Below are 24879 nucleotides of genomic sequence, written 5' to 3'. Positions count from 1 at the left end.
GGGTGGGGTAGGTGGGTATTTGAGGTGAGCAGCCGCTAAGGGTGGACACAAGGAGGGTGGTAGTCTAGTGGGAGAATTGGCACTTGAGGGTAGGACGCGGGGAGGGTAGTTGGTTAGATAGCACGGAGACAATCCTAGATATAGCAGGTGGAGACTGGCAGGTGGTTGGGCCATCAGGCTGTTGATGTTGGCGGCCAGCTGACCCACACAGTCATTACAGTCTAGTTGATATGGCACTTGGTTGAGGTTGTGATCCAGTTTCTTCTTGAAATCTGCTGCACTTGTTCCAGAGTTTTGAACCACAGATGTTGACACAGTGCTCTCTTACTGTGCCCATGGCGTCCCTGCGTTTCACTGGGTTTATTTTGCACTTCCTCCCATATCTCTTATCACAATAATCGGCTACGGTAGTGTGTTGGTATGGACCAGGCACTTCAGACTCACGTAATCATAATAGCATGACTGCAACAAACCACGGTACGGGTGAGGTTTGTACTCATGGCAAGTGTAGCCAGCTGGTCCAATGGTTTACGCACTGGCCTGGAGTTTTACGACTTACCATAGATTCAAACCCCACAGGCACTTCAGTACCGTCTATTTATATTTTGTTAGGTATCTTTCTAGTCTTTTATCGAGATTTCGCTCAATTTAAAAGTGTTTAGGCTTGAATTTTGTATATATGAAGAAATATATATGAAGGTCTATATGAAGGCTATATGACCCGGTGGGTCATATATCCTTCATATAGACCTTCATCCTCACCTTATACCTGGACCTTCAGTCTACATCCTCACCTTATACCTGGACCTTCAGTCTACATCCTCACCTTATACCTGGACCTTCAGTCTACATCCTCACCTTATAACTGGACCTTCTGTCTACATCCTCACCTTATACCTGGACCTTCAGTCTACATCCTCACCTTATACCTGGACCTTCAGTCTACATCCTCACCTTATACCTGGACCTTCAGTCTACATCCTCACCTTATACCTGGACCTTCAATCTTCACCCTCACCTTATACCTGGACCTTCAGTCTTCACCCTCACCTTATACCTGGACCTTCAGTCTTCACCCTCACCTTATACCTGGACCTTCAGTCTTCACCCTCACCTTATACCTGGACCTTCAATCTTCACCCTCACTTTATACCTGGACCTTCAGTCTTCACCCTCACCTTATACCTGGACCTTCAATCTTCACCCTCACCTTATACCTGGACCTTCAATCTTCACCCTCACTTTATACCTGGACCTTCAATCTTCACCCTCACCTTATACCTGGACCTTCAGTCTTCACCCTCACCTTATACCTGGACCTTCAGTCTTCACCCTCACCTTATACCTGGACCTTCAATCTTCACCCTCACCTTATACCTGGACCTTCAATCTTCACCCTCACTTTATACCTGGACCTTCAATCTTCACCCTCACCTTATACCTGGACCTTCAGTCTTCATCCTCACCTTATACCCGGACCTTCAGTCTACACCCTCAACACTTATCAGGACCTTTTCGGCCTTTTTATCCTCCCGAACCTAATAACCGGACCTTTTGATCCTCCCGGATCTAATAACCGGACCTTTTCATCGTCCCGGACCTAATAACCGGACTTTTTTATCCTCCCGGACCTAATAACCGGACCTTTTTATCCTCCCGGACGTAATAACCGGACCTTTTCATCCTCCCGTACCTAATAACCGGACCTTTTTATCCTCCCGGACCTAATAACCGGACCTTTTTATCCTCCCGGACCTATATTATAACCAGACCTTTACTGGGGTCGTTTTCACACTGACATTCACTACTCAGTACAAGGAATCTCACCCACACTCAATTACTTAATGAAGATAGAGGTGTCTCTTGTTGATCTCTCTCTCTCTCTCTCTCTCTCTCTCTCTCTCTCTCTCTCTCTCTCTCTCTCTCTCTCTCTCTCTCTCTCTCTCTCTCTCTCTCTCTCTCTCTCTCTCTCTCTCTCTCTCTCTCTCTCTCTCTCTCTCTGTCTCACTGTGGCTCTCTCTCTTTCTCCGTATGACTGCAAATAGGTAATCACACCTCTTGTAAACACACTGCTCACACCTCTTGTAAACACACTGCTCACACCTCTTGTAAACACACTGCTCACACCTCTTGTAAACACACTGCTCACTCCTCTTGTAAACACACTGCTCACACCTCTTGTAAACACACTGCTCACACCTCTTGTAAACACACTGCTCACACCTCTTGTAAACACACTGCTCACACCTCTTGTAAACACACTGCTCACACCTCTTGTAAACACACTGCTCACACCTCTTGTAAACACACTGCTCACACCTCTTGTAAACACACTGCTCACACCTCTTGTAAACACACTGCTCACACCTCTTGTAAACACACTGCTCACACCTCTTGTAAACATAGTGTTCAGTCCTGGTTATCAGGTTAGGTTATCAGTGTTTGTTATCTTAGTTTACCAGTGTTATGGCACTTATTATGTGCGGCTAATAAAAGGCAATTATTAAATGACAATTATTAAATACTCTGAAAGTCATTAAATGTTAGTAATAATTAATAAATTTATTTAAAATGTCCTTTGCCTTTTAGTCCACGTAATTTTTTTTTTCTAGCCTTGCCAAGCATTTTTAAGGACTAATATTTTTTTACCAAATTTAAGACATAGGCTTAAAAAAATTAAGGGAAAGTGCCTAAAACTAATATATTATAATGAGCTTTTAATACTTAAAAAACTGAACATGAAAAGTTCATCTGAATCTATTAAGATTATTTTTTTTGACTGGCAGTAATTTGGTCAACAGGAAAATTCATATCAAGTTTTCTGTCTATAATTATAAGTAGACCAGGAAATTATACTGAATTATTGTGTTATAATTAAGCGTATGTTGTGTTTATCATCATTGTTAATGAAATATTTAGTCATACACAAATAACCTGCACACAGGAGAGAGAGAAGCTTACGACGACGTTTCGGTCCGTCTTGCACCATTTACAAAGTCACTGTTACGAACACAAGTGAGACCTGCTCGTAATGGTAAATGGAGCAAACTAACTCAGTAGTAGACTATTATGTATATTTTGCCTTCACATACTATATACAGATATGTACACTATGTACCATATGTACAAATGGAATAATAAGTGTACACGGTGACAGATGGCAAAGCAGAAGCCAGAGAGAGTGTACTGTACTCAACCAGCAGGTAGGCAAGTCTGCCAGTGCTTACGGCAAGTGCACCACGTTGCTTCAGCTTTGGCTGGCTTGCCTGATATTGGTCAATGACCCAAGGTACTGATTTAACAACGGGAACCTTATCGATCGTTAAACCCTTAGCACCTGGTTCACTGGTTGGGAGGCAGCCTATATGGGAGTGTGACATACGCCACATTAATTGTAACATAATCTTTGCATGCCATAGTCACACAAACACAAAAGAGTGAGGGATCCCATATATATAGAAGACGGGGACAGAGACGTCCCTAACTCTTCTTCTATGTATACAGGCTCAGTCACTCTTTTGTCTTAGTGTAACTTTGTAAATGGTCCAAGTCGGACCGAAACGACGTCGTATGCTCCTCTTTCGTATTTAAGGGTTCCAGTCACGGTATTGTGCCTTTTATGTTCTTTAAAGACTTCATCATACTTGGTTAAGTTGGTATGAGTTCCAGTATCTTGTCTTTGGGAACAAAAAGATGCATTGCAATTTGTTGGTTATAAGAGTATTTAATAAGAGTGATAAGGGAAAAACAGTGCTAGATGGGTGATGGTGAGAGTGCCAGGGCGAGTGATAGTGATGGTGAGAGTGCCAGGGTGAGTGATGGTGAGTGTGAGAGTGCCAGGGCGAGTGATAGTGATGGTGAGAGTGCCAGGGCGAGTGATGGTGAGTGTGAGAGTGTCAGGGTGAGTGATAGTGATGGTGAGAGTGCCAGGGTGAGTGATGGTGAGTGTGAGAGTGCCAGAGCGAGTGATAGTGATGGTGAGAGTGCCAGGGCGAGTGATAGTGATGGTGAGAGTGCCAGGGTGAGTGATGGTAAGTATGAGAGTGCCAGGGTGAGTGATGGTGAGTGTGAGAGTGCCAGGGTGAGTGATGGTGAGTGTGAGAGTGCCAGGGTGAGTGATGGTGATGGTGAGAGTGCCAGGGCGAGTGATAGTGATGGTGAGAGTGCCAGGGCGAGTGATAGTGATGGTGAGAGTGCCAGGGTGAGTGATGGTGAGTGTGAGAGTGCCAGGGTGAGTGATGGTGAGTGTGAGAATGCCAGAGTGAGTGATGGTGAGTGTGAGAGTGCCAGGGTGAGTGATAGTGATGGTGAGAGTGCCAGGGCGAGTGATAGTGATGGTGAGAGTGCCAGGGTGAGTGATGGTGAGTGTGAGAGTGCCAGGGTGAGTGATGGTGAGTGTGAGAGTGCCAGAGTGAGTGATGGTGAGTGTGAGAGTGCCAGGGTGAGTGATAGTGATGGTGAGAGTGCCAGGGTGAGTGATGGTGAGTGTGAGAGTGCCAGGGTGAGGGATGGTGAGTGTGAGAGTGCCAGGACGAGTGATAGTGAGTGTGAGAGTGCCAGGGTGAGTGATGGTGAGAGAGGTGTGAGAGTGCCAGGGTGAGTGATAGTGAGTGTGAGAGTGCCAGGGTGAGCGATAGTGAGTGTGAGAGTGCCAGGGTGAGTGATAGTGAGTGTGAGAGTGCCAGGGTGAGTGATAGTGAGTGTGAGAGCGCCAGGGTGAGTGATAGTGAGTGTGAGAGTGCCAGGGTGAGTGATGGTGAGAGAGGTGTGAAAGTGCCATGGTGAGTGATGGTGAGAGAGGTGTGAGAGTGCCAGGGTGAGTGATAGTGAGTGTGCGAGTGCCAGGGTGAGTGATGGTGAGAGAGGTGTGAGAGTGCCAGGGTGAGTGATAGTGTGTGTGGCAATGCCAGGGTGAGTGATGGTGAGAGAGGTGTGAGAGTGCCAGGGTGAGTGATGGTGAGAGAGGTGTGAGAGTGCCAGGGTGAGTGATGGTGAGAGAGGTGTGAGAGTGCCATAGTGAGTGATAGTGAGTGTGAGAGTGCCAGGGTGAGTGATAGTGAGTGTGAGAGTGCCAGGGTGAGTGATGGTGAGAGAGGTGTGAGAGTGCCATAGTGAGTGATAGTGAGTGTGAGAGTGCCAGGGTGAGTGATAGTGAGTGTGAGAGTGCTAGGGTGAGTGATGGTGAGAGAGGTGTGAGAGTGCCATAGTGAGTGATAGTGAGTGTGAGAGTCCCATAGTGAGTGATAGTGAGTGTGAGAGTGCCAGGGTGAGTGATGGTGAGTGTGAGAGCGCCAGGGTGAGTGATAGTGAGTGTGAGAGTGCCAGGGTGAGTGATAGTGAGTGTGAGAGTGCCAAGGTGAGGGATAGTGAGTGTGAGAGTGCCAGGGTGAGTGATGGTGAGAGAGTTGTGAGAGTGCCAGGGTGAGTGATGGTGAGAGAGGTATGAGAGTGCCAGGGTGAGTGATAGTGTGAGTGTTCCTGGGTGAGTGATAGTGAGTGTGAGAGTGCCAGGGTGAGTGATAGTGAGTGTGAGAGTGCCAGGGGGAGTGATCGTGAGTGTGAGAGTGCCAGGGTGAGTGATGGTGAGAGAGGTGTGAGAGGGCCAGGGTGAGTGATGGTGAGAGAGGTGTGAGAGTGCCAGGGTTAGTGATAGTGAGTGTTAGAGTGCCAGGGTGAGTGATAGTGAGTGTGAGAGTGCCAAGGTGAGTGATAGTGAGTGTGAGAGTGCCAGGGTGAGGGATAGTGAGTGTGAGAGTGCCAGGGTGAGTGATGGTAAGAGAGGTGTGAGAGTGCCAGGGTGAGTGATGGTGAGAGAGGTGTGAGAGTGCCAGGGTGAGTGATGGTGAGAGAGATGTGAGAGTGCCAGGGTGAGTGATGGTGAGAGAGGTGTGAGAGTGCCAGGGTGAGTTATAGTGAGTGTGAGAGTGCCAGGGTGAGTGATAGTGAGTGTGAGAGTGCCAGGGTGAGTGATAGTGAGTGTGAGAGTGCCAGGGTGAGTGATAGTGAGTGTGAGAATGCCAGGGTGAGTGATGGTGAGAGAGGTGTGAGAGTGCCAGGGTGAGTGATGGTGAGAGAGGTGTGAGAGTGCCAGGGTGAGTGATGGTTTGAGAGGTGTGAGAGTGCCATAGTGAGTGATAGTGAGTGTGAGAGTGCTAGGGTGAGTGATGGTGAGAGAGGAGTGAGAGTGCCAGGGTGAGTGATGGTGAGTGTGAGAGTGCCAGGGTGAGTGATAGTGAGTGTGAGAGTGCCAGGGTGAGTGATAGTGAGTGTGAGAGTGCCAGGGTGAGTGATAGTGAGTGTGAGAGTGCCAGGGTGAGTGATGGTGAGAGAGTTGTGAGAGTGCCAGGGTGAGTGATGGTGAGAGAGGTGTGAGAGTGCCAGGGTGAGTGATAGTGGGTGTGAGAGTGCCAGGGTGAGTGATAGTGAGTGTGAGAGTGCCAGGGTGAGTGATAGTGAGTGTGAGAGTGCCAGGGTGAGTGATGGTGAGAGAGGTGTGAGAGTGCCAGGGTGAGTGATGGTGAGAGAGGTGTGAGAGTGCCAGGGTGAGTGATGGTGAGAGTGGTGTGAGAGTGCCAGGGTGAGTGATAGTGAGTGTGAGAGTTCCAGGGTGAGTGATAGTGATGGTGAGAGTGCCAGGGTGAGTGATGGTGAGTGTGAGAGTGCCAGGGCGAGTGATAGTGATGGTGAGAGTGCCAGGGCGAGTGATGGTGAGTGTGAGAGTGTCAGGGTGAGTGATAGTGATGGTGAGAGTGCCAGGGTGAGTGATGGTGAGTGTGAGAGTGCCAGAGCGAGTGATAGTGATGGTGAGAGTGCCAGGGCGAGTGATAGTGATGGTGAGAGTGCCAGGGTGAGTGATGGTAAGTATGAGAGTGCCAGGGTGAGTGATGGTGAGTGTGAGAGTGCCAGGGTGAGTGATGGTGAGTGTGAGAGTGCCAGGGTGAGTGATGGTGATGGTGAGAGTGCCAGGGCGAGTGATAGTGATGGTGAGAGTGCCAGGGCGAGTGATAGTGATGGTGAGAGTGCCAGGGTGAGTGATGGTGAGTGTGAGAGTGCCAGGGTGAGTGATGGTGAGTGTGAGAATGCCAAAGTGAGTGATGGTGAGTGTGAGAGTGCCAGGGTGAGTGATAGTGATGGTGAGAGTGCCAGGGCGAGTGATAGTGATGGTGAGAGTGCCAGGGTGAGTGATGGTGAGTGTGAGAGTGCCAGGGTGAGTGATGGTGAGTGTGAGAGTGCCAGAGTGAGTGATGGTGAGTGTGAGAGTGCCAGGGTGAGTGATAGTGATGGTGAGAGTGCCAGGGTGAGTGATGGTGAGTGTGAGAGTGCCAGGGTGAGGGATGGTGAGTGTGAGAGTGCCAGGACGAGTGATAGTGAGTGTGAGAGTGCCAGGGTGAGTGATGGTGAGAGAGGTGTGAGAGTGCCAGGGTGAGTGATAGTGAGTGTGAGAGTGCCAGGGTGAGTGATGGTGAGTTTGAGAGTGCCAGGGTGAGTGATGGTGATGGTGAGAGTGCCAGGGCGAGTGATAGTGATGGTGAGAGTGCCAGGGCGAGTGATAGTGATGGTGAGAGTGCCAGGGTGAGTGATGGTGAGTGTGAGAGTGCCAGGGTGAGTGATGGTGAGTGTGAGAGTGCCAGAGTGAGTGATGGTGAGTGTGAGAGTGCCAGGGTGAGTGATAGTGATGGTGAGAGTGCCAGGGCGAGTGATAGTGATGGTGAGAGTGCCAGGGTGAGTGATGGTGAGTGTGAGAGTGCCAGGGTGAGTGATGGTGAGTGTGAGAGTGCCAGAGTGAGTGATGGTGAGTGTGAGAGTGCCAGGGTGAGTGATAGTGATGGTGAGAGTGCCAGGGTGAGTGATGGTGAGTGTGAGAGTGCCAGGGTGAGGGATGGTGAGTGTGAGAGTGCCAGGACGAGTGATAGTGAGAGTGCCAGGGTGAGTGATGGTGAGAGAGGTGTGAGAGTGCCAGGGTGAGTGATAGTGAGTGTGAGAGTGCCAGGGTGAGCGATAGTGAGTGTGAGAGTGCCAGGGTGAGTGATAGTGAGTGTGAGAGTGCCAGGGTGAGTGATAGTGAGTGTGAGAGCGCCAGGGTGAGTGATAGTGAGTGTGAGAGCGCCAGGGTGAGTGATAGTGAGTGTGAGAGTGCCAGGGTGAGTGATGGTGAGAGAGGTATGAAAGTGCCATGGTGAGTGATGGTGAGAGAGGTGTGAGAGTGCCAGGGTGAGTGATAGTGAGTGTGCGAGTGCCAGGGTGAGTGATGGTGAGAGAGGTGTGAGAGTGCCAGGGTGAGTGATAGTGAGTGTGGCAATGCCAGGGTGAGTGATGGTGAGAGAGGTGTGAGAGTGCCAGGGTGAGTGATGGTGAGAGAGGTGTGAGAGTGCCAGGGTGAGTGATGGTGAGAGAGGTGTGAGAGTGCCATAGTGAGTGATAGTGAGTGTGAGAGTGCCAGGGTGAGTGATAGTGAGTGTGAGAGTGCCAAGGTGAGTGATGGTGAGAGAGGTGTGAGAGTGCCATAGTGAGTGACAGTGAGTGTGAGAGTGCCAGGGTGAGTGATAGTGAGTGTGAGAGTGCTAGGGTGAGTGATGGTGAGAGAGGTGTGAGAGTGCCATAGTGAGTGATAGTGAGTGTGAGAGTCCCATAGTGAGTGATAGTGAGTGTGAGAGTGCCAGGGTGAGTGATGGTGAGTGTGAGAGCGCCAGGGTGAGTGATAGTGAGTGTGAGAGTGCCAGGGTGAGTGATAGTGAGTGTGAGAGTGCCAAGGTGAGGGATAGTGAGTGTGAGAGTGCCAGGGTGAGTGATGGTGAGAGAGTTGTGAGAGTGCCAGGGTGAGTGATGGTGAGAGAGGTATGAGAGTGCCAGGGTGAGTGATAGTGTGAGAGTTCCAGGGTGAGTGATAGTGAGTGTGAGAGTGCCAGGGTGAGTGATAGTGAGTGTGAGAGTGCCAGGGTGAGTGATCGTGAGTGTGAGAGTGCCAGGGTGAGTGATGGTGAGAGAGGTGTGAGAGGGCCAGGGTGAGTGATGGTGAGAGAGGTGTGAGAGTGCCAGGGTTAGTGATAGTGAGTGTGAGAGTGCCAGGGTGAGTGATAGTGAGTGTGAGAGTGCCAAGGTGAGTGATAGTGAGTGTGAGAGTGCCAGGGTGAGGGATAGTGAGTGTGAGAGTGCCAGGGTGAGTGATGGTAAGAGAGGTGTGAGAGTGCCAGGGTGAGTGATGGTGAGAGAGGTGTGAGAGTGCCAGGGTGAGTGATGGTGAGAGAGATGTGAGAGTGCCAGGGTGAGTGATGGTGAGAGAGGTGTGAGAGTGCCAGGGTGACTTATAGTGAGTGTGAGAGTGCCAGGGTGAGTGATAGTGAGTGTGAGAGTGCCAGGGTGAGTGATAGTGAGTGTGAGAGTGCCAGGGTGAGTGATAGTGAGTGTGAGAGTGCCAGGGTGAGTGATAGTGAGTGTGAGAGTGCCAGGGTGAGTGATGGTGAGAGAGGTGTGAGAGTGCCAGGGTGAGTGATGGTGAGAGAGGTGTGAGAGTGCCAGGGTGAGTGATGGTTTGAGAGGTGTGAGAGTGCCATAGTGAGTGATAGTGAGTGTGAGAGTGCTAGGGTGAGTGATGGTGAGAGAGGAGTGAGAGTGCCAGGGTGAGTGATGGTGAGTGTGAGAGTGCCAGGGTGAGTGATAGTGAGTGTGAGAGTGCCAGGGTGAGTGATAGTGAGTGTGAGAGTGCCAGGGTGAGGGATAGTGAGTGTGAGAGTGCCAGGGTGAGTGATGGTGAGAGAGTTGTGAGAGTGCCAGGGTGAGTGATGGTGAGAGAGGTGTGAGAGTGCCAGGGTGAGTGATAGTGGGTGTGAGAGTGCCAGGGCGAGTGATAGTGAGTGTGAGAGTGCCAGGGTGAGTGATCGTGAGTGTGAGAGTGCCAGGGTGAGTGATGGTGAGAGAGGTGTGAGAGTGCCAGGGTGAGTGATGGTGAGAGAGGTGTGAGAGTGCCAGGGTGAGTGATGGTGAGAGTGGTGTGAGAGTGCCAGGGTGAGTGATAGTGAGTGTGAGAGTTCCAGGGTGAGTGATAGTGATGGTGAGAGTGCCAGGGTGAGTGATGGTGAGTGTGAGAGTGCCAGGGCGAGTGATAGTGATGGTGAGAGTGCCAGGGCGAGTGATGGTGAGTGTGAGAGTGTCAGGGTGAGTGATAGTGATGGTGAGAGTGCCAGGGTGAGTGATGGTGAGTGTGAGAGTGCCAGAGCGAGTGATAGTGATGGTGAGAGTGCCAGGGCGAGTGATAGTGATGGTGAGAGTGCCAGGGTGAGTGATGGTAAGTATGAGAGTGCCAGGGTGAGTGATGGTGAGTGTGAGAGTGCAAGGGTGAGTGATGGTGAGTGTGAGAGTGCCAGGGTGAGTGATGGTGATGGTGAGAGTGCCAGGGAGAGTGAAAGTTATGGAGAGAGTGCCAGGGCGAGTGATCGTGAGGGTGAGAGTGCCAGGGTGAGTGATGGTGAGTGTGAGAGTGCCAGGGTGAGTGATGGTGAGTGTGAGAATGCCAGAGTGAGTGATGGTGAGTGTGAGAGTGCCAGGGTGAGTGATAGTGATGGTGAGAGTGCCAGGGCGAGTGATAGTGATGGTGAGAGTGCCAGGGTGAGTGATGGTGAGTGTGAGAGTGCCAGGGTGAGTGATGGTGAGTGTGAGAGTGCCAGAGTGAGTGATGGTGAGTGTGAGAGTGCCAGGGTGAGTGATAGTGATGGTGAGAGTGCCAGGGTGAGTGATGGTGAGTGTGAGAGTGCCAGGGTGAGGGATGGTGAGTGTGAGAGTGCCAGGACGAGTGATAGTGAGTGTGAGAGTGCCAGGGTGAGTGATGGTGAGAGAGGTGTGAGAGTGCCAGGGTGAGTGATAGTGAGTGTGAGAGTGCCAGGGTGAGTGATGGTGAGTGTGAGAGTGCCAGGGTGAGTGATAGTGATGGTGAGAGTGCCAGGGCGAGTGATAGTGATGGTGAGAGTGCCAGGGCGAGTGATAGTGATGGTGAGAGTGCCAGGGTGAGTGATGGTGAGTGTGAGAGTGCCAGGGTGAGTGATGGTGAGTGTGAGAATGCCAGAGTGAGTGATGGTGAGTGTGAGAGTGCCAGGGTGAGTGATAGTGATGGTGAGAGTGCCAGGGCGAGTGATAGTGATGGTGAGAGTGCCAGGGTGAGTGATGGTGAGTGTGAGAGTGCCAGGGTGAGTGATGGTGAGTGTGAGAGTGCCAGAGTGAGTGATGGTGAGTGTGAGAGTGCCAGGGTGAGTGATAGTGATGGTGAGAGTGCCAGGGTGAGTGATGGTGAGTGTGAGAGTGCCAGGGTGAGGGATGGTGAGTGTGAGAGTGCCAGGACGAGTGATAGTGAGTGTGAGAGTGCCAGGGTGAGTGATGGTGAGAGAGGTGTGAGAGTGCCAGGGTGAGTGATAGTGAGTGTGAGAGTGCCAGGGTGAGCGATAGTGAGTGTGAGAGTGCCAGGGTGAGTGATAGTGAGTGTGAGAGTGCCAGGGTGAGTGATAGTGAGTGTGAGAGCGCCAGGGTGAGTGATAGTGAGTGTGAGAGCGCCAGGGTGAGTGATAGTGAGTGTGAGAGTGCCAGGGTGAGTGATGGTGAGAGAGGTGTGAAAGTGCCATGGTGAGTGATGGTGAGAGAGGTGTGAGAGTGCCAGGGTGAGTGATAGTGAGTGTGCGAGTGCCAGGGTGAGTGATGGTGAGAGAGGTGTGAGAGTGCCAGGGTGAGTGATAGTGAGTGTGGCAATGCCAGGGTGAGTGATGGTGAGAGAGGTGTGAGAGTGCCAGGGTGAGTGATGGTGAGAGAGGTGTGAGAGTGCCAGGGTGAGTGATGGTGAGAGAGGTGTGAGAGTGCCATAGTGAGTGATAGTGAGTGTGAGAGTGCCAGGGTGAGTGATAGTGAGTGTGAGAGTGCCAGGGTGAGTGATGGTGAGAGAGGTGTGAGAGTGCCATAGTGAGTGATAGTGAGTGTGAGAGTGCCAGGGTGAGTGATAGTGAGTGTGAGAGTGCTAGGGTGAGTGATGGTGAGAGAGGTGTGAGAGTGCCATAGTGAGTGATAGTGAGTGTGAGAGTCCCATAGTGAGTGATAGTGAGTGTGAGAGTGCCAGGGTGAGTGATGGTGAGTGTGAGAGCGCCAGGGTGAGTGATAGTGAGTGTGAGAGTGCCAGGGTGAGTGATAGTGAGTGTGAGAGTGCGAAGGTGAGGGATAGTGAGTGTGAGAGTGCCAGGGTGAGTGATGGTGAGAGAGTTGTGAGAGTGCCAGGGTGAGTGATAGTGAGAGAGGTATGAGAGTGCCAGGGTGAGTGATAGTGAGTGTGAGAGTTCCAGGGTGAGTGATAGTGAGTGTGAGAGTGCCAGGGTGAGTGATAGTGAGTGTGAGAGTGCCAGGGGGAGTGATAGTGAGTGTGAGAGTGCCAGGGTGAGTGATGGTGAGAGAGGTGTGAGAGGGCCAGGGTGAGTGATGGTGAGAGAGGTGTGAGAGTGCCAGGGTTAGTGATAGTGAGTGTGAGAGTGCCAGGGTGAGTGATAGTGAGTGTGAGAGTTCCAAGGTGAGTGATAGTGAGTGTGAGAGTGCCAGGGTGAGGGATAGTGAGTGTGAGAGTGCCAGGGTGAGTGATGGTAAGAGAGGTGTGAGAGTGCCAGGGTGAGTGATGGTGAGAGAGGTGTGAGAGTGCCAGGGTGAGTGATGGTGAGAGAGATGTGAGAGTGCCAGGGTGAGTGATGGTGAGAGAGGTGTGAGAGTGCCAGGGTGAGTTATAGTGAGTGTGAGAGTGCCAGGGTGAGTGATAGTGAGTGTGAGAGTGCCAGGGTGAGTGATAGTGAGTGTGAGAGTGCCAGGGTGAGTGATAGTGATTGTGAGAGTGCCAGGGTGAGTGATGGTGAGAGAGGTGTGAGAGTGCCAGGGTGAGTGATGGTGAGAGAGGTGTGAGAGTGCCAGGGTGAGTGATGGTTTGAGAGGTGTGAGAGTGCCATAGTGAGTGATAGTGAGTGTGAGAGTGCTAGGGTGAGTGATGGTGAGAGAGGAGTGAGAGTGCCAGGGTGAGTGATGGTGAGTGTGAGAGTGCCAGGGTGAGTGATAGTGAGTGTGAGAGTGCCAGGGTGAGTGATAGTGAGTGTGTGAGTGCCAGGGTGAGGGATAGTGAGTGTGAGAGTGCCAGGGTGAGTGATTGTGAGAGAGTTGTGAGAGTGCCAGGGTGAGTGATGGTGAGAGAGGTGTGAGAGTGCCAGGGTGAGTGATAGTGGGTGTGAGAGTGCCAGGGTGAGTGATAGTGAGTGTGAGAGTGCCAGGGTGAGTGATAGTGAGTGTGAGAGTGCCAGGGTGAGTGATGGTGAGAGAGGTGTGAGAGTGCCAGGGTGAGTGATGGTGAGAGAGGTGTGAGAGTGCCAGGGTGAGTGATGGTGAGAGTGGTGTGAGAGTGCCAGGGTGAGTGATAGTGAGTGTGAGAGTTTCAGGGTGAGTGATAGTGAGTGTGAGAGTGTCAAGGTGAGTGATAGTGAGTGTGAGAGTGCCAGGGTGAGGGATAGTGAGTGTGAGAGTGCCAGGGTGAGCGATGGTGAGAGAGGTGTGAGAGTGCCAGGGTGAGTGATGGTGAGAGAGGTGTGAGAGTGCTAGCGTGAGTGATAGTGAGTGTGAGAGTGCCAGGGTGAGTGATTGTGAGTGTGATAGTGCCAGGGTGAGTGATAGTGAGTGTGAGAGTGCCAGGGTGAGTGATGGTGAGAGAGGTGTGAGAGTGCCAGGGTGAGTGATGATGAGAGAGGTGGTGTGAGAGTGCCAGGGTGAGTGATGGTAAGAGAGGTGGTGTGAGAGTGTCAGGGTGAGGGATGTTGAGAGATGCGGTGTGAGAGTGCCAGGGTAAATGACGGTGAGAGAGGTGGTGTGAGAGTGTCAGAGTGAGGGATGGTGAGAGAGGTGGTGTGAGAGTGCCAGGGTGAGTGATGAGAGAGGTGGTGTGAGAGTGCCAGGGTGATCGATGGTGAGAGAGGTGGTGTGAGAGTGCCAGGGTGAGTGATGATGAGAGAGGTGGTGTGAGAGTGCCAGGGTGAATGACGGTGAGAGAGGTGGTGTGAGAGTGCCAGGTTGAGTGATGGTGAGAGAGGAAGTATGAGAGTGTCAGGGTGAGTGATGGTGAGAGAGGTGGTGTGAGTGCCAGGGTGAGTGATGGCGAGAGAGGAGGCATGAGAGTGTCAGGATGAGTGATGGTGAGAAAAGTGGTGTGAGAGTGCCAGGGTGAGTGATGGTGAAAGAGGTTGTGTGAGAGTGCCAGGGGGAGTGATGATAAGAGAGGTGGCGTGAGAGTGCCAGGGATAGTGATGATAAGAGAGGTGGTGTGATAGTGCCAGGGTTAGTGATGGTGAGAGAGGAGATGTGAGGGCGCCAGGGTGAGTGATGGTGAGAGAGGAGGTGTGAGAGTGCCAGGGTGAGTGATGGTGAGAAAGGTGGTGTGAGAGTGCCAGGATGAGTGATGGTGAGAGAGGTGGCATGAGAGTGCCAGGATGAGTGATGGTGAGAAAGGTGGTGTGAGATTGCCAGGGTGAGTGGTGGCCCTCAGGGTACTGGGGCCACTGTTGTTGCTAAGTTATGTTAATGATCTCCCAGTGGGACTGATCTTTTAAGTGTCTGTCTTTCTCGTTGATGTTAAGAGTCTTCCTCCTGGAAGACCTCAGCCAGTTGAATAGTGTTCAAACAAGTGCTTAGCAGAGTTCGGCCGAACAAGTGAACTGTGTGGGAGATGAACCCTCAATGAGAGAGAGGTGAACTTTGTTAATAGTAAGTATGACATCTGTGAGTGTGCAGCATAACGAAGATATTACCAGAGGTGCACATACACTGTACATCCTTAGTAGCAGAGGTGCACATACAGTGTGCACTTTAGTAGCAGAGGCGCACATACAGTGTGTACTTTAGTAGCAGAGGTGCACATACAGTGTGCACTTTAGTAGCAGAGGTGCACATACAGTGTGCACTTTAGTAGCAGAGGTGCACATACAGTGTGTACTTTAGTAGCAGAGGTGCACATACAGTGTGTACTTTAGTAGCAGAGGTGCACATACAGTGTGTACTTTAGTAGCAGACGTGCACATACAGTGTGTACTTTAGTAGCAGAAGTGCACATACAGTGTGTACTTTAGTAGCAGAGGTGCACATACAGTGTGTACTTTAGTAGCAGAGATGCACATACAGTGTGTACTTTAGTAGCAGAGGTGCACATACAGTGTGTACTTTAGTAGCAGAGGTGCACATACAGTGTGTACTTTAGTAGCAGAGGTGCACATACAGTGTGTACTTTAGTAGCAGAGGTGCACATACAGTGTGTACTTTAGTAGCAGAGGTGCACATACAGTGTGTACTTTAGTAGCAGAGGTGCACATACAGTGTACAACCTTAAAAGACAAACAAACAAACAAACAAAATTTATTTCATTGCAAGATTACATTAAGATTATGAAATTACAATATTGAGTTGCAGCACAAAAAGCCACTATCATGCCGGGCCATTATGGACACACTTTAATGGCTTACACACTACTTAATAATAAAGAAATTGATCATAGTTTGAGTTGTGCATCTTTTTATTTTATTTATAGTAGACAGTAGTTTTACTCTAATTACAATAGTTTCAATAATAAATATTGAAATTATGTTATGGGAATATAACATTGTGAGTTGTTGAAAGTTTACAGTATGAGAATGTTACAACTGGGTGTAAGGCAGCATTGTTTCGGGTAGGTATTTATAATACGATGTAGCATTAATAATGTATGAACTTTGGGCTTCTAGGTTTGAATTGTTAAGATTTACATAATTGGGAGATTTTTGGTAAAGTTAAATATTGAGTGTTGAGTGTTTAATTTAGGATGAGTAGGTGGCTTCTGAGAAGAGTTTTCAACTGGTGTTCAGACCTGGTTACTTTAGTATTCACTGGTAATATAACGAGATTATTTGGTGTTCTGGTAGCGGGTAGTTAATGATACGTCTTCGGAGGCTTCTTACTTTATTGTTAAGTCGTGGTGGGTACACAGGCTTGTGTGTTTGTGCCCATGGCCCGGGCAGGGCCATCCCACGAGAGAGAGCTGGGAGTACTTGTGTCTTGCTGCTAGGCCGCTGTGTGAGTGAGCGAGGCAAGGGCAGACAGGCTGGCGTGCCTACCGAGAGGCCTGGCTACAGAGGGCAACACTTGAGTGGTGCGAAATATGAACTAAGCTGGCAGACAGCATAGGCTGTCTGTGCAGACAGTACAGGCTGTCTACATACACTCGGCCACCTACCGAGCGTCATCCCGACGCGACGATACTGGTGGTAAAAGGAACTCGGTCTCTCGTAGGAACAGGGCACAGAACACAAAATAAAAAAACATATACATGCATATGGACATGGAAAAAAAAACTTCCTACAGGGAGGGAAGAAAAAAACATGTGGGGTGTGCTAAACATCGTGGTCAAAGGCAATGAGCGTCGAAGGGCATCACTGCACGCCTTCCTGTGTCTGGACAGATACTGCAACACAGGAGACATCTCTGCGGCTGAGCTGTGACGTAACAGGGTACGGTCTCCTCTGGAATGGTGATTCACCGTAGGAGTCGCTGCAGGTTTTCACTCAACCTGGGGCACGACATGCTGGTGCCCTCGAGTGAGGCGTCGACAAAACTCGGCAACTGGGCAGGACTTCTGGCAAGCGACTCAGGAGGACACTTCTCGACTGGTACTGTTGCTGGGCTGTCACTGCCGGCGAGCGTGGAGCGAGTTGTGGCAGAGACGACTGGGCGAAACATCTGGGAGTCGTAACATCATACACCAGGCTGCAGTGAGAGAGCTAGCAGTCAAAGTGACATCTTCTTTGTGCAGGCTGCTCACCGAAGCTTGTGACACGAGGCTGACACAGCGCCTGCCGACAGTGGCTAACTGCGGCTTGGCGAGTATCATTCTCTCGGCAGTTGGAGTTATAGCAGAGGTTAGTCTAAGCGTCCCCAGACTTGTTTCTCTACATATAACTGCACTCTGAAGGTCTGGAGGTGAAGTGAAACAAATCTCGATGGGAATCGTAGCAGGTACGATTCTGCAGAACATCACGAGCGACGAGCATAAAAGCTTTCTGTACAAGAGGGCTTGGTCACTCGGGGCTGAATTGACATCAGCTGTCATACACACTGGTCACATCGGGTGACTTAGCACAGTGGTGCTACTCAGGTCTGGCTCAGACCTCACTGGACACACGGAAACTTTAAACACACCGCGGTACATGCGGTACACTAACATGTGAGAACACTGACTGTGAGGAATTAACACACGACATATATCTTCTCTTAGTCTTCTCGGCAATACTAAAATAATTACTGAACACTCGATGGTGACATCATGTGATGTCAGGCGTGATGTCGCGAGGTGACGTCAGCAGCACTGTGACGTCAGCAGACATCTCGAGGTGACGTCAGGCAGACATCGTGACGTCATGAAGTCGGGCAGCATCGTCGGTGACGTTAATGTGATGCGGGCAGCAGACCACAGCATGTGGCCTGGGACATCTGGCTCGGTAACTCACGTGGTTGGTAGATCCACGTGACATCGCCCACACCCACGTGGCATCGGGATCCACGTGGTGTCGTGATCTACGTGGCATGCTGATCCACGTAGCTTCGAGTGGCCTCGGGCACTCTGATACACAGCTCTGGCAATGAATCACACGAAAAACAGCAGAAAACACAGCAGAGGGAGTGGGCAGTGGTGAGTGGTGTATGGTAGGCTGGTGAGGTGTGAGAGTACAGCAGGGCGAGGCAAGGAGCGGCCTCTTCCTCCTCCCACAAACACGTGGAGAACTCACACTGGACGCAGAAATCGCTACAAAACTCACCTCTGGCTTGCTGAAACAGCTATACTGAGCTGAACAGCAACAGCAACATACAAGTGACGCTGAACACGTGACTTGAGAAACAGCATGGGATGCTGTAGCGTGGGGTCACTTACAATTCTCGGAGAATTTCGGCAAATTTCGGCTGGATCCTGCTTGTACCTGTGTCTGGATGCTCAAACGTGCAGACACGACATCAGGATAACTCGTTGAGAGACGGATTATTTGGTAGGCTGTAAGCGGGTGGTTAATGATAAACGTCTTCGGAGGCTTCTTACTTTATTGTTAAGTCGTGGTGGGTACACAGGCTTGTGTGTTTGTGCCCATGGCCCGGGCAGGGCCATCCCACGAGAGAGAGCTGGGAGTACTTGTGTCTTGCTGCTAGGCCGCTGTGTGAGTGAGCGAGGCAAGGGCAGACAGGCTGGCATGCCTACCGAAAGGCCTGGCTACAGAGGGCAACACTTGAGTGGCGCAAAATATGAACTAAGCTGGCAGACAGCATGGGCTGTCTGTGCAGACAGTACAGGCTGTCTACAGTAATGAATTTTAAATTTTGGGGCCCTTTATGTGCATAGAGTTCTTACATAGTGTGATATGACACGAGGAACATCGAAAAGTGATCTGTGTCTTGTGTTACGATCATGCGTCCTTTTTAGGTTGGTGAGGAGAAGTTTGAGTGGAGGGTTTATGTTTGAATGTAGTATTCTATGTATGTAGTAGGCGCAAGAATAATTATGGATGTTCTTTACAGTGAGTAGTTTTAGACCTTCGAATATTGGTGGAGTATGCTGTCTGGGGTGGGAATTCTGACTGCAGCCTTTTGCCGTGTTATTAGTTGTCTTAGGTGATTTAATGTTGTTGATAAGAACATGAGAAAAAAGGAACACTGCAGCAGACCTACTGGCCCATGCAAGGCAGGTCCAAGTCGATTATAATCATAACTAATCGCTAAACCTAAAAGGGTCATACAGCGCTGTGAGAAAAAAGAGCATGTTCCCTTACACCTACTACACGTGTTACATAGAAGTAAACAGGTAACTGGGTGTTGGCTGAGTGTTGTGGATTGCATCCTGGGCAAGGACCTAAAGGAAATAGGCCACAAATTATTTGCTTTCTTGAGTTAATAACGCTGAGTATGTCTTATCCGAAAGGAACCAGATTCGATTCCCGGGCGAGCCCGTTACCTATCAGTAGACAGACATCTAAGAGTTAGTTGACTGTTGTTGGCAGCAACCTGTGAGAGGCCCTAAAAAAAACAACCCAAACGAAAATAAGCCATACTGCTTGGCTTTCTTGGGTTGTCCTGGTTTAAGCTTCCGTGGTTCTCATCCGAATATAACATTCTTATAACAGCTTGATGCAGACGGAAGTCTCGTTGACCGCGGCGCTGTGGTGACGCAGGTGTCACATATACACAAATTCTATATGTGAGATAAGTGTAGATGACTGAATGGTACAGTGCAAGGAGAGCTGATTGTGGAACATAGTACCGTATCTTTGATAGTATGCCTACTGTCTTAGAGATTTTCTTAGAAATTTGTTGTATGTGTGCACCTCAGTAACAGAGATGCACATACAGTGTGCACCTCAGTAACAGAGGTGTACATACAGTGTGCACCTCAGTAACAGAGGTGCACATACAGTGTGCAGTCTCAGTAACAGAGGTGCACATGCAGTGTGCAGTCTCAGTAACAGACATGCACATGCAGTGTGCAGTCTCAGTAACAGACATGCACATGCAGTGTGCAGTCTCAGTAACAGACATGCACATGCAGTGTGCAGTCTCAGTAACAGAGGTGCACATACAGTGTGCAGTCTCAGTAACAGAGGTGTACATACAGTGTGCACCTCAGTAACAGAGGTGCACATACAGTGTGCAGTCTCAGTAACAGAAATGCACATACAGTGTGCAGTCTCAGTAACAGAGGTGCACATGCAGTGTGCAGTCTCAGTAACAGACATGCACATGCAGTGTGCAGTCTCAGTAAGAGAGGTGCACATGCAGTGTGCAGTCTCAGTAACAGAGATGCACATACAGTGTGCAGTCTCAGTAACAGAGGTGCACATACAGTGTGCAGTCTCAGTAACAGGTGCACATACAGTGTGCAGTCTCAGTAACAGAGTTGCACATACAGTGTGCAGTCTCAGTTACAGAGGTGCACATACAGTGTGCAGTCTCAGTAACAGGTGCACATACAGTGTGCAGTCTCAGTAACAGAGGTGCACATGCAGTGTGCAGTCTCAGTAACAGAGGTGCACATACAGTGTGCAGTCTCAGTAACAGGTGCACATACAGTGTGCAGTCTCAGTAACAGAGGTGCACATACAGTGTGCAGTCTCAGTAACAGAGGTGCACATACAGTGTGCAGTCTCAGTAACAGGTGCACATACAGTGTGCAGTCTCAGTAACAGAGGTGCACATGCAGTGTGCAGTCTCAGTAACAGAGGTGCACATGCAGTGTGCAGTCTCAGTAACAGAGGTGCACATGCAGTGTGCAGTCTCAGTAACAGAGGTGCACATGCAGTGTGCAGTCTCAGTAACAGAGGTGCACATACAGTGTGCAGTCTCAGTAACAGAGGTGCACATGCAGTGTGCAGTCTCAGTAACAGGTGCACATACAGTGTGCAGTCTCAGTAACAGAGGTGCACATACAGTGTGCAGTCTCAGTAACAGGTGCACATACAGTGTGCAGTCTCAGTAACAGAGGTGCACATACAGTGTGCAGTCTCAGTAACAGGTGCACATACAGTGTGCAGTCTCAGTAACAGAGGTGCACATACAGTGTGCAGTCTCAGTAACAGAGGTGCACATACAGTGTGCAGTCTCAGTAACAGGTGCACATACAGTGTGCAGTCTCAGTAACAGAGGTGCACATGCAGTGTGCAGTCTCAGTAACAGAGGTGCACATGCAGTGTGCAGTCTCAGTAACAGAGGTGCACATGCAGTGTGCAGTCTCAGTAACAGAGGTGCACATGCAGTGTGCAGTCTCAGTAACAGAGGTGAACATACAGTGTGCAGTCTCAGTAACAGAGGTGCACATGCAGTGTGCAGTCTCAGTAACAGAGGTGCACATGCAGTGTGCAGTCTCAGTAAAAGTGGTGCACATACAGTGTGCAGTCTCAGTAACAGAGGTGCACATACAGTGTGCAGTCTCAGTAACAGAGGTGCACATGCAGTGTGCAGTCTCAGTAAAAGTGGTGCACATACAGTGTGCAGTCTCAGTAACAGAGGTGCACATACAGTGTGCAGTCTCAGTAACAGAGGTGCACATGCAGTGTGCAGTCTCAGTAACAGAGGTGCACATGCAGTGTGCAGTCTCAGTAAAAGAGGTGCACATACAGTGTGCAGTCTCAGTAACAGAGATGCACATACAGTGTGCAGTCTCAGTAACAGAGGTGCACATACAGTGTGCAGTCTCAGTAACAGAGGTGCACATACAGTGTGCAGTCTCAGTAACAGAGGTGCACATACAGTGTGCAGTCTCAGTAACAGAGGTGCACATACAGTGTGCAGTCTCAGTAACAGAGGTGCACATGCAGTGTGCAGTCTCAGTAAAAGTGGTGCACATACAGTGTGCAGTCTCAGTAACAGAGATGCACATACAGTGTGCAGTCTCAGTAACAGAGGTGCACATTGTAATAAAGTTGGTAGAATTACTGACAATATGTAAAGTAAAAGGACACAAGTGCAACTAATGTGACATTTATTGTGGCAACGTTTCGCTCTCCAGGAGCTTTATCAAGCCATTACAAACAATACATGGACACAGAGGGTATATAAAGGCTCTGAGTGAGGTGCAATACTAGTGAGGTACCATTTCGATGTTCACTAGTGGTAGTAGTAGTAATAGTAGTAGTAACAAAAATAATACAATATGGTAGAGCAATTAATTCGTACATGAGTAAAAGGATATAAAAGCTATTACTTGGGTAACATAAAAATGGGAATGGGGTCCCCCATAAGTGCCGTCCTAGCCAAATTATACATGGAACACCTAGAGTCCGAACACTTCGCCAACATCATCCCTTCAAGCGTCACTTGGTTACGTTACGTGGACGATGTCCTCGTAATAACTCCAAAACGTTTTGATGTACGGGATCTTCAGGCAAGGCTCAACGCAGTTGAACCAGCGATCCAGTTCACACTAGAAGAAGAGTCCAATGACAAGCTACCTTTCCTCGACGTCCTCATTCACAAAGTAGACAACAACCCAAGATTTCAAGTTTATCGGAAACCCACCAATAAAAATGATCTCACACACTTCTATTCCAGTCAAGATACCAAGACCAAAAGAGGCATCATCATCGGGTTTTTCCTAAGAGCATACCGAATTTGTAGTCCTGAGTTTCTTGACGAGGAATGTACATGCATTCACCAAACATTCACTGAGTTACATTTTCCTTCTTTTTTCATCAAAGACTGCAAGAAAAGAGCTCTTCAGATCATTAATTCTCCACGCATCAACACCGCTCCCAACAAAGTTATAATTCTTCCCAACAGCCAGGTTGCACTAAACGTCCCAAAAGTACTTTCACAAGCTAACACCAGAGTCGCCATCGCTTCTAGCACTTCAATAAAGGATCTAACCAGGACAAAACCCAAGCACCACGAACCAGTCAATGCAGGAGTTTACACTATACCCTGTGGAAGCTGTGACAAGATCTACGTAGGTGAAACAGCAAGAAACCTCGACACCCGCCTCAATGAACACATTTACGCATGTAGGAACGACAACATAAACAACACCTGTGTACAACACCGAAATTCCACCTATCATCTCATGAATTTCAGAGACACCCAATTAGTGATCAAAGAAATTAATTTCCGCAGACGCAAGTGCCTTGAATCAGCACTGATCGCTGTTTCGAATACAATTAAACAAAACAACGGCAGCTTCACCATCTCCGAAGTCTTAGCAAGAATCCTCCTGAAAACAGTAAACCCTGCCATCACATAGTCTCTCCTGTTATACTACACAAAGCACAGAGAGTGAACACTGAAACAACCTGCCTCTTTCCAGTCTATATTTGTCCAACCTATTTTTATGTTACCCAAGTAATAGCTTTTATATCCTTTTACTTATGTACGAATTAATTGCTCTACCATATTGTATTACTTTTGTCACTACTACTACTACTACTACTACCACTAGTGAACATCGAAATGGTACCTCACTAGTATTGCACCTCACTCAGAGCCTTTATATACCCTCTGTGTCCATGTATTGTTTGTAATGGCTTGATAAAGCTCCTGGAGAGCGAAACGTTGCCACAATAAATGTCACATTAGTTGCACTTGTGTCCTTTTACTTTAGATACAGAGGTGCACATGCAGTGTGCACCTCAGTAACAGAGGTGCACATACAGTGTGCAGTCTCAGTAACAGAGATGCACATACAGTGTGCAGTCTCAGTAACTTAGGTGCACATACAGTGTGCAGTCTCAGTAACAGAGGTGCACATACAGTGTGCAGTCTCAGTAACAGAGGTGCACATACAGTGTGCAGTCTCAGTAACAGAGGTGCACATACAGTGTGCACCTCAGTAACAGAGGTGCACATACAGTGTGCAGTCTCAGTAACAGAGGTGCACATACAGTGTGCAGTCTCAGTAACAGAGGTGCACATACAGTGTGCACCTCAGTAACATAGGTGCACATGCAGTGTGCAGTCTCAGTAACAGAGGTGCACATACAGTGTGCAGTCTCAGTAACAGGTGCACATACAGTGTGCAGTCTCAGTAACAGAGGTGCACATACAGTGTGCACCTCAGTAACAGGTGCACATACAGTGTGCAGTCTCAGTAACAGAGGTGCACATACAGTGTGCAGTCTCAGTAACAGAGGTGCACATACAGTGTGCACCTCAGTAATAGAAGTGCACATACAGTGTGCAGTCTCAGTAACAGAGGTGCACATACAGTGTGCACCTCAGTAACAGAGGTGCACATACAGTGTGCAGTCTCAGTAACAGAGGTGCACATACAGTGTGCACCTCAGTAACAGAGGTGCACATACAGTGTGCACCTCGGCAACATGAGGTGGGTTAATAAATCTAAGAACATTTTAATTTGTTAAGGAATAACCAGGATTTAATAATTACTCATACAGTACTGTATCAGTACTGTATCAGTACTGTATTCATGTGTCCTTGACTCAAGGATACAGCTTGTGTCCGTGGTACAACACTGTTTCCTTGACTCAAGGATACAGCTTGTGTCCGTGGTACAACACTGTGTCCTTGACTCAAGGATACAGCTTGTGTCCGTGGTACAACACTGTGTCCTTGACTCAAGGATACAGCTTGTGTCCGTGGTACAACACTGTGTCCTTGACTCAAGGATACAGCTTGTGTCCGTGGTACAACACTGTGTCCTTGACTCAAGGATACAGCTTGTGTCCGTGATACAACACTGTGTCCTTGACTCAAGGATACAGCTTGTGTCCGTGGTACAACACCGTATCCTTGACTCAAGGATACAGCTTGTGTCCGTGGTACAACACCGTATCCTTGACTCAAGAATACAGCTTGTGTCCGTGGTACAACACCGTATCCTTGACTCAAGGATACAGCTTATGTCCGTGGTACAACACTGTGTCCTTGACTCAAGGATACAGCTTGTGTCCGTGGTACAACACCGTATCCTTGACTCAAGGATACAGCTTGTGTCCGTGGTACAACACTGTGTCCTTGACTCAAGGATACAGCTCGTGTCCGGGGTACAACACTGTGTCCTTGACTCAAGGATACAGCTTGTGTCCGTGGTACAACACCGTATCCTTGACTCAAGGATACAGCTTATGTCCGTGGTACAACACTGTGTCCTTGACTCAAGGATACAGCTTGTGTCCGTGGTACAACACCGTATCCTTGACTCAAGGATACAGCTTGTGTCCGTGGTACAACACCGTATCCTTGACTCAAGGATACAGCTTGTGTCCGTGGTACAACAGTGTCCTTGCAACTGCTCTCATGCACCTGCTGACACCACATGTTCATCCTGACTCGGTAACTGTACTTTATCCACCGGTAAAGATAGATGGGAGGAGGTGGAGG

Source organism: Cherax quadricarinatus, chromosome 23, assembly GCF_038502225.1.
Source record: "Cherax quadricarinatus isolate ZL_2023a chromosome 23, ASM3850222v1, whole genome shotgun sequence".
Taxonomy (NCBI): domain Eukaryota; kingdom Metazoa; phylum Arthropoda; class Malacostraca; order Decapoda; family Parastacidae; genus Cherax; species Cherax quadricarinatus.
Note: the sequence above shows the minus strand (reverse complement) of the source record.